The following is an 8,986-nucleotide window of genomic DNA, read 5'->3' on the forward strand; positions in this document are numbered from 1 at the left end:
CCCCCACCCCCATTGTCACTCTGTTCCAGTCTTTTTCTATTCCTGGAACATTCTTGCAAGAGTGGGTGTTTGTCTGGTTGAACAGGCACACACAGAGCAGTGATCACAGGCTATTTATCCCTAGGGTGGGAGAGTCCCTCCTCCAGTTCATCATTGGCTGAGTACTATGGGGTTAATAGTTTTCCTCACACTTGATCTAGGTCTTATTGTCTCCGACTGGGCCATTTAAAAAAATGGGCTGAGGCCTTTTCTAGTTGTCTCCACCTCCCCCTAATCTAGTTGAGGCAGGTGTTTCATCCTGGGCGCTTGGGGGGTTTCCACCCAGATGCAGTTCACCTACACAGTTCTTTGTTCTTGTATCCTCTTTCCTCCTCCCTACATTCTGTTTGCCCTGGGGAAATTCAGTTACCATTTCCATGAAAAGTTGACTATACTGGAGATGGACCACAGAGGCCTATTTCCTACAATCACCCTATTTAAAATCATACCCACCCTCAGCCTTTTCTGTTCCCTTATGATTTATCTATCTTTAAAAGCATATTTGAGGAAACTTCTCTTTGCTTTTTTGATTTTCTGCTTCCCCTGCTGGCAAGTCATCTCCTCCAGTAGCAGAAGGAAATGCTTCCTCTCTCTGGTGGCCTGAGGCTAATGCCTCCTGCTGTAGATATGCCACTAACTAGAAGAATTCTGCCGGAGGCTTGAGCAGCCCGTCAGCAAAGGGGTGGGGAAATATGCACAAAGTGATGACTGTTTTTCTTTTCTTTTCTTTTCTTTTCTTTTTTCTTTTTAAGCACGGTGAAACTAAATTCTAAGAGACACTGGATGTCATTAGTGTGGTTATTAGTTTATTATAAAAGAGACACGGAAATTACTCACATGAGGAAAGATTTCAGAACTTCAGTGGAATGGGCAGCGTCACATGATACCATCTCAATAGTGATTTATTTCAGTCTACATACTTTCTAAGAATGTCACCATCTCCAAATAAGAAATAGTCCTGTCGTCTAAAACTACTTTGGTGCCTCCATATTCTGGAAGAACTTTATCTCCAACTTTCACGCTAACTTGTTGAATCTCTCCACCCTTTCCTTGGGAGCCCGATCCAACAGTGTCTACTGTTGCTTGCAATACTTTTCCTTGAGCTTTTTCTGGAAGCATCATGCCTCCTTTGGTTACAGTTACCACAGCACTCCTTTCAACTAGTACTCGGTCAAGGGGAAGGGACTTCCTAAAGGCCTGTTCTGCCAGCTGTCTCTGCAGGCGGGCGCTGGCCACGTGAACCCAAGGGCGGCTCAGCATGTAGGCGACTGCTCCACAGACCGACCCCCTAGAGGGCGGCAGCAGCGCCCCAATTTGCCCTGAGGCCTCGGTGCAGCCCATTTCCTGGCAACAGGGAGGCGGAAGTAATGACTTTTTCAAAGCTTCACAGGAGTCTCCTTAAGACAGTGGTTCTCAACCTTCCTAATGCCGCGACCCTTTAATACAGTTCCTCATGTTGTGGTGACCCCCAATTTCATTGTTACAAATTGAACATAATTAAAGCATAGTGATTAATCACAAAAACAATATGTAATTATATATGTGTTTTCCGATGGTCTTAGGCGACCCCTGTGAAAGGGTCATTTGACCCCCAAAGGGGTCGCGACCCACAGGTTGAGAACCGCTGCCTTAAGAGGAGAGAGTGTGTGTGTGTGTGTGTGTGTGTGTGTGTGTGTAGCGGGGGAAAAGGGGAGTCAAAGGACCAAAGGGATTGAGGAATGTCCAACTATTCCTCGGATTCCTTTTTTTGTTTTTTACAGAGAGGAAGGGAGAGGGATAGAGAGTTAGAAACATCGATGAGAGAAACATCGATCAGCTGCCTCCTGCACACCTCCTACTGGGGATGTGCCCACAACCAAGGTACATGCCCTTGACCAGAACCAAACCTGGGACCCTTTAGTCCGCAGGCTGATGCTCTATCCACTGAGCCAAACCGGTTAGGGCTCCTTGGATTCCTTTTGACACCTCCCTATGTAACTGTGTAAGGGAAGCACCCACCCCTTGCCTCTCCCCTCCTCCCTTCCCTTAACAATAGAAGATGCCTGGAGTCCAGACTCTTAAGATGCATTTGAGAATCATTTCTCCTATCCTCTTGAGCTAGGCCTTCTTGATCAATAAACCTTTCCTTGCTCCAAACTCTGACCTATTGAATATTGGCCTTTATTTTTGAGGAGATTATTAAGAAGCTAGGAAAATTCCTTGGCAAGTGGAACGAGGAAAACTGAGACAAATGGTTTAAAAATGGCCGAACAATTTACAGCCAGATAATAAATCGCAATATCCAATCAAAAAATGGGCAAAGGACCTAAATAGACACTTTTCAAAAGAAGACATTCAGAAAGCCAAGAGACATATGAAAACATGCTCAAAGTCACTAATCATCTGAGAGATGCAAATCAAAACAACAATGAGGTACCATCTCACACCTGTCAGAATGGCTATCATCAACAAATCAACAAACAACAAGTGCTGGAGAGGATGTGGAGAAAAAGGAACACTTGTGCACTGCTGGTGGGAATGCAGACTGGTGCAGCCACTATGGAAGACAGTATGGAGTTTCCTCAAAAAACTAAAAATGGAACTCCCATTTGACCCTGTGATCCCACTTCTAGGAATATATCCCAAGAAACCAAAAACACCAATCAGAAAGGATATATGCACCCATATGTTCATAGCAGCACAATTCACCATAGCTAAGATCTGGAAACAGCCTAAGTGCCCATCAGTAGATGAATGGATTAGAAAACTGTGGTACATCTACACGATGGAATACTATGCTGCTGTAAAAAAGAAGGAACTCTTACCATTTGCAACAGCATGGATGGAACTGGAGAGCATTATGCTAAGTGAAATAAGCCAGTCAATGAAGGAAAAATACCACATGATCTCACTCATTCATGGATAATAAAGACCATTACAAACTTTTGAACAATAATAGATACAGAGGCAGAGCTGCCTCAAACTGATTGTCAAACTGCAGTGGGAAGAAGCATAACCAATGGACACAAGACACTGGGGGGTAGGGGAGGCCGGGGGAAGGTCAAGGGGAGAGGGAAAAAAAAGGAGACATATGTAATACTCTTTGTAACACTTTAAGCAACAAAACAAAATGTAAAAAATAAATAAATAAGTTGCAATGTCTTCCCTAACCAAAGACACTTAGGAGCAAATGGTTCACACATTCAAGACCATGTGGGGCAGACCCGCCTTGGTTCTGGTTCCTTTCCAGCGGCATTCTTTGAAGGTAAAACTGACCAGAGAATGACTCTTCATTTTTATTCATCAGTATATCAAGGTACACACTGTTGTGGAGCGCGAGCAACAGAATGACCAGAACTCCAGACTGATTAAAATTTAGAGAGCCTTTATTGACTGGCCAGTGTCCGCTCCTCCACTCGGGAAGCCCAAGAGAGAAGCGGCCCCGACCATCTGCAGAGTCCAATATTTAAAGGGGACAACTACATCCGTGTTCAGGTTCCCATAGCAAGCAAAGCCAAGTTACAAAAGCTAATTGTGTAGTTTTAGCCAAGCTATTCATCATCCTCCTGTTATTCATTTCTGGGTAACTTAAAGGTCAGGACTATTCTGAATTTTGATCTGTCTGTTCTTTGTAGGCCGTTGCTCAGGTGTGTGAGCTCAGTTCCTAGAAACTTTGCACAGGCTGTCAAGCAGCTGAGGTGGCTAGGTAATTAAGCGGGCCTAAAAATTTCCCTACTCTGTAACAACACCTAGAAAGCTGATGAATATTCTATTGAGACCCTCACCTAAAACCCGAAACCTCCCCTAAAATTCCTACCATTAGAAAACAGAAAAAAAACCTCTTTAAGACAAAGGATGCCAGTGCTTGCTTCCCCTTGAGCCTCCCTCCCCATCCTTCCTCAGGGTGTATCTTTGCTTTCTTTCTCCTAAGCTCTAAGGCAGTGGTTCCTTTAAATACAGTTCCTCATGTTGTGACCCAACCATAAAATTATTTTCGTTGCTACTTCATAACTGTAATGTTGCTACTGTTATGAATCATAATGTAAATATCTGATATGCAGGATGGTCTTAGGCGACCCCTGTGAAAGGGTCGTTGGACCGCCAAAGGGGTCGCGACCCACAGGTTGAGAACCGCTGCTCTAAGGGTTCCGATGAGACTTGCAACTCGGGAGCAGAGGGCAGCAGCAGCTTGTCCCTGGCTAACTCTCTGATCCTATCTCCAAGGATCCTCCTTTTGCCTAACCTTTTAGTGAGTCAAAAAGAAGCTCTGCCTGGGCTTACTCCTGTTGCTGTGTTCTTGCTTTCTCCATCCTAAGACCTTTCTTTATTTCACTGTCCCAGCTTTAATAAACATACTCTCACAATCACCTGGACTCTTGAAATCTTTCCTGAACGAAGTCAAGAACCCACACATTCTAGACTGTGCTGGGCAGACCTGCCTCAGTCCCAGTTCCTTTCCAGTGACATTTTGAAGCATCACTTACACTGAGGAGGTAGATAGAAGCTAGGTAGGCAGGAACAGGGGCCATAATGGGGAGGAAGTAAAACTGGGGAACCCAGCTGGTGGAAGTTACAAAGGCAACCCAGCTGGGTGGGGAAAGAAGGGCACAGGGGAGACATAAACTTTAAAATGTATGAATGTTGCTAAGACAGGCAGCTTGCAGTGAGGTGCATAACCAATCCCAAGGATGTTACTAAGGCAGAGTTCTTTGAAAGAACCAATCAGAAGCTAGCAAGTGTGTATACAAAAAGCACGTGCTCCTCTCTCTTTTTTCTGATGTGAGCTGGGGGGGGGGGGGGGGGGGGCCACCCACATGGCTTATGGCCATATGGGGCCTCCACACATGGACTAGTAGACTTTCATTTGCATGGATGCTGAAGTACACCCAGCTACAACATGGAACGGAAGCTCTGGACACTGGCCTGAACCCCAGCTGCACCTTTTCCAGGACTGGCTTCTCTCAAGAAACTTTGGTTCTGCTAGCTGTTTTTGTCCACAACTTCACTCTTCAATTTTGTGAGACAACAAACTCAGATTCAAACCCCACATTTTGCTTTCAACACAAACCTTGGGCCTGTAACACTCCCAAGGAATTTCATCTAAATTATAGAACCATGCCTGGCATATAGCAGGTGTTCGTGAAGTAGTTGTTAAATAATGAAAGAGCTCTTATCCCTCTATGAATCATCATAGAGGCCTTGCAGGAGTTGAGGTGGGGTGGTGAGGGCAGGTGGGCATAGAGGACCAGATTTGCTGACAGACCTGGACTAGTTTCCTCATGACTGAAGGAGGGATGGCTTGGAGTCTTGGGTATGAGTGGGAATTACAGGGAAGGAGGAGGGGGAAGGCTACATATCTGGGATAGGGGTCAAGGGGGAACCCCGCAGCCCCCTTCCAGCCTGCCTCACTCACTAAGACAAGGTGTTACAGAAGACCGGAGAAAAACCAAGCAACACCCAGAAAAATGGAGTTACATTGTTTATTACGCCAGCAGGCTCAGAGGAAGATTTCTCAAATTCTGAGCAAAAACATGGAGGAAGCTTTCCCTATTTATATCTTTTCACCTCTTTGTCTCCCAAATAAGGGTTTTCCGATCCCCTTTGCAAGTTCTTAAAGAGCCCCATGTGCTGGGACCTTGAGATCACAACTAAAGGCCTGGCCTGGCACCAGCACTGATAACTCCATCTGGGGATGGTTTATGGCCTCTCTAAAATGGGAGTAAACAGGTCTTGAAGGACCAGACAATTAAAGGGGCAGTGGCTAGAGCAGGGGTGGGCAAACTTTTTGACTCAAGGGCCACAATGGGTTCTTAAACTGGACCGGAGGGCCGGAACAAAAGCATGGATGGAGTGTTTGTGTGAACTAATATAAATTCAAAGTAAACATCATTACATAAAAGGGTACGGTCTTTTTTTTAAGTTTTATTCATTTCAACCGGGCCGTAGTTTGCCCACGGCTGGGCTAGACTATAGGCTAATAAGAATGTGTATTAGGTTAATGGCACAGATTCAGATTGCTAGCCCCCAAAAATGTCTCATTTTCCCCATCAAAGGATCTCAAACTAGTAGCTCCAGGTCCAAAGCCAACTATTTTATATGTTTCCTTCAGTTCACAAAGTGTTGAAAGCTAATAGTTGCTAACATTTAAACATTGGGATATTTCAACAAAACAGGCTGCATCTCCAGCTTCTCTTAGAAGACCTGTCCTAACTGGACCTCATTCCCCTTTGGGGGCAGTTTTAGGAGGGGTAGGTCTGTCTCCCTGGAGTGACCAAGGCCCCATCTTGCCCTGGTTTGAGGCTTCATGAGAGAAAGTGAGGAAGAGGGAGACTCACAGTGGCTATGGCTCAGGCCTGGTAGGTCATCTCCCTTCTCAGACCCACCTTCCAACCCTGTGGCCACCATTACAGCACAGACACTGGAGAGTTGATCAGGGTAGGGTCTCTGTAGGAAAGACTTCCAGGACTGTCATCAAGTCTGCCCATGGTCATGCTAGGGGCAAGAGGGAGAAATAGAATAGTGGGGACTAGCTATAGTTATAAGAAATATTAATCATGCTGTTAACTGATTGTTTTGTTCTGATTAAAGAAAGTGCATTCTGACATGGCTGGGAGTTAACCTCGAAATGCAGTCCATTCTCCTTATCTGAGAACTGCCTTCTCATGGAAAGATTAACAACCTTGTTGCTGAAACAATGAAGTCCTGGAGGTGTCTGCCTTTTGCAACCCCCAGCCCACATCGCCTGTAACCTGTAACCATTATACCTATGTAATCTTTGTCCTTCTAACCAATATAAGCAGCTGGCTTATGGGGGTGGTGGGTAGAGCAAACTTTTGTGGATGACCTGCTGCTCTCCCATGTTGCCTGCAATATCTACACTAATAAAAGAGAAACATGGTAATTAGCGTACGACCGCTACCCTTTTCATTGACTAATCAGTGAGTATATGCAAATTAACTGTCAGCCAAGATGGCGGCCGGCAGCCAGGCACTGAAGCGAGCATGAGGCTTGCTTGCTGCGGACTCCAACGTTCCCTGCCTCACTTGCCGGCCTCTCAGCTGCAACTCTAAGCAACTATGTACTATGTTGCAAATAAGAAGCTAAACAAAACCCCAGAAACCGGCTTCCATTCAGCCGGGCTCGGACCGCAACATTGTATTGATGTTTTCAGCAGCGAGGCCTCAGAGCTAAAGCTGGCCCAGAATAAAAAAAAAAAAAAGAAAAGAAAACAAGGAGCGGTTGGGAGCTTTAGTCACTCGCCAGCCGGAAAACAGCCCTCAGCCCCTCACCCAGACTGGCCAGGCACCCCAGTGGGGACCCCCACCCTGATCCAGGACACCCTTCAGGGCAAACCAGCCAGCCCCTACCCATGCACCAGGCCTCTATCCTATATAGTAAAAGGGTAATATGCCTCCCAGCACCGGGATCAGCGGAGCAGCGAGGCTCCCAGCACCGGGATCAGCGTGACAGGGGGCAGCGCCCAAACCCCCTGATCGCCTTGCGGCTCTGTGTGTGACAGGGGGGAGCTCCCCACCCCCCTGATCACCCTGTGGCTCTGTGTGTGACAGGGGGTGGGGCCACAACCTCCCTATCCGCCCTGCTCTGTTTGTGACAGGGGAAGGCACCCCAACCCCCTGATCAGCCCTGCTCTGTGCCTGATAGGGGGGAGCTCCCCAATCTCCTGATTGATCTGCGGCTCTGTGTTTGACAGGGGGGAGCTCCCCAACCCCCTGATCAACCCTGCTCTGTGTGTGACAGGGTAGAGCCATAACCTCCCCATTGGCCTTGCCCTGAGTGTGACAGGGTGCAGCGCCCCAACCCCCTGATCCGCCCTGCTCTGTGTGTGACAGGGGGCGGTGCCCCAACTCCCCTATCGGCCCTACTCTGTGAGTGACAGGGGGGAGCTCCTCAACCCCCTGATCGGCCCTGCTCTGTGCGTGACAGGGGGGAGCTCCCCAACCCCCTGATCAACCCTGCTCTGTGTGTGACAGGGTAGAGCCATAACCTCCCCATTGGCCTTGCCCTGAGTGTGACAGGGTGCAGCGCCCCAACCCCCTGATCCGCCCTGCTCTGTGTGTGACAGGGGGCGGTGCCCCAACTCCCCTATCGGCCCTACTCTGTGAGTGACAGGGGGGAGCTCCTCAACCCCCTGATCGGCCCTGCTCTGTGCGTGACAGGGGGGAGCTCCCCAACCCCCTGATCAACCCTGCTCTGTGTGTGACAGGGTAGAGCCATAACCTCCCCATTGGCCTTGCCCTGAGTGTGACAGGGTGCAGCGCCCCAACCCCCTGATCCGCCCTGCTCTGTGTGTGACAGGGGGCGGTGCCCCAACTCCCCTATCGGCCCTACTCTGTGAGTGACAGGGGGGAGCTCCTCAACCCCCTGATCGGCCCTGCTCTGTGCGTGACAGGGGGGAGCTCCCCAACCCCCTGATCAACCCTGCTCTGTGTGTGACAGGGTAGAGCCATAACCTCCCCATTGGCCTTGCCCTGAGTGTGACAGGGTGCAGCGCCCCAACCCCCTGATCCGCCCTGCTCTGTGTGTGACAGGGGGCGGTGCCCCAACCCCCCAATCGGCCCTGCTCTGAGCCTGACCAGGGGCTGCACTTAGGGATTGGGCCTGCCCTCTGCCACCCGGGAGCAGGCCTAAGCCAGCAGGTCGTTATCTCCCGAGGGGTCCCAGACTGCGAGAGGACACAGGATGGGCTGAGGGACCCCCTTATCCCCCGCCCCGAGGGCACAAATTTTTGTGCACCGGGCCTCTAGTCTATATATATAAAAAGGCAACTACTATAACAGCCATAACGACCTAACAACCAGTTGCTATGACATCCAGTGTGACCAGAGAACCAGCTGGATCAGGGGGTGGGGCCGGTGGCCAACCTCTCGGCCCCTCCCCACTGCCAGCCTGCCCCTGATCAGATTCCCCCACCCCAAACAAGAACGGGGCCTGCTGGCCAAACGCCCCC

The 8,986-nt window shown here is 48.8% G+C and overlaps 1 protein-coding gene and 1 pseudogene across 1 annotated transcript in view; both read right to left on the reverse strand.

Moving 5' to 3' along the window:
* Nucleotides 1-8,986, reverse strand: part of FXYD3 (FXYD domain containing ion transport regulator 3) — a 41,834-nt gene that overhangs the window by 27,080 nt on the left and 5,768 nt on the right.
* On the reverse strand, nt 932-1,299 carry LOC102262348 (annotated as a pseudogene).

The sequence above is a fragment of the Myotis brandtii genome, unplaced genomic scaffold, assembly GCF_000412655.1.
Source record: "Myotis brandtii unplaced genomic scaffold, ASM41265v1 scaffold165, whole genome shotgun sequence".
NCBI lineage: Eukaryota > Metazoa > Chordata > Mammalia > Chiroptera > Vespertilionidae > Myotis > Myotis brandtii.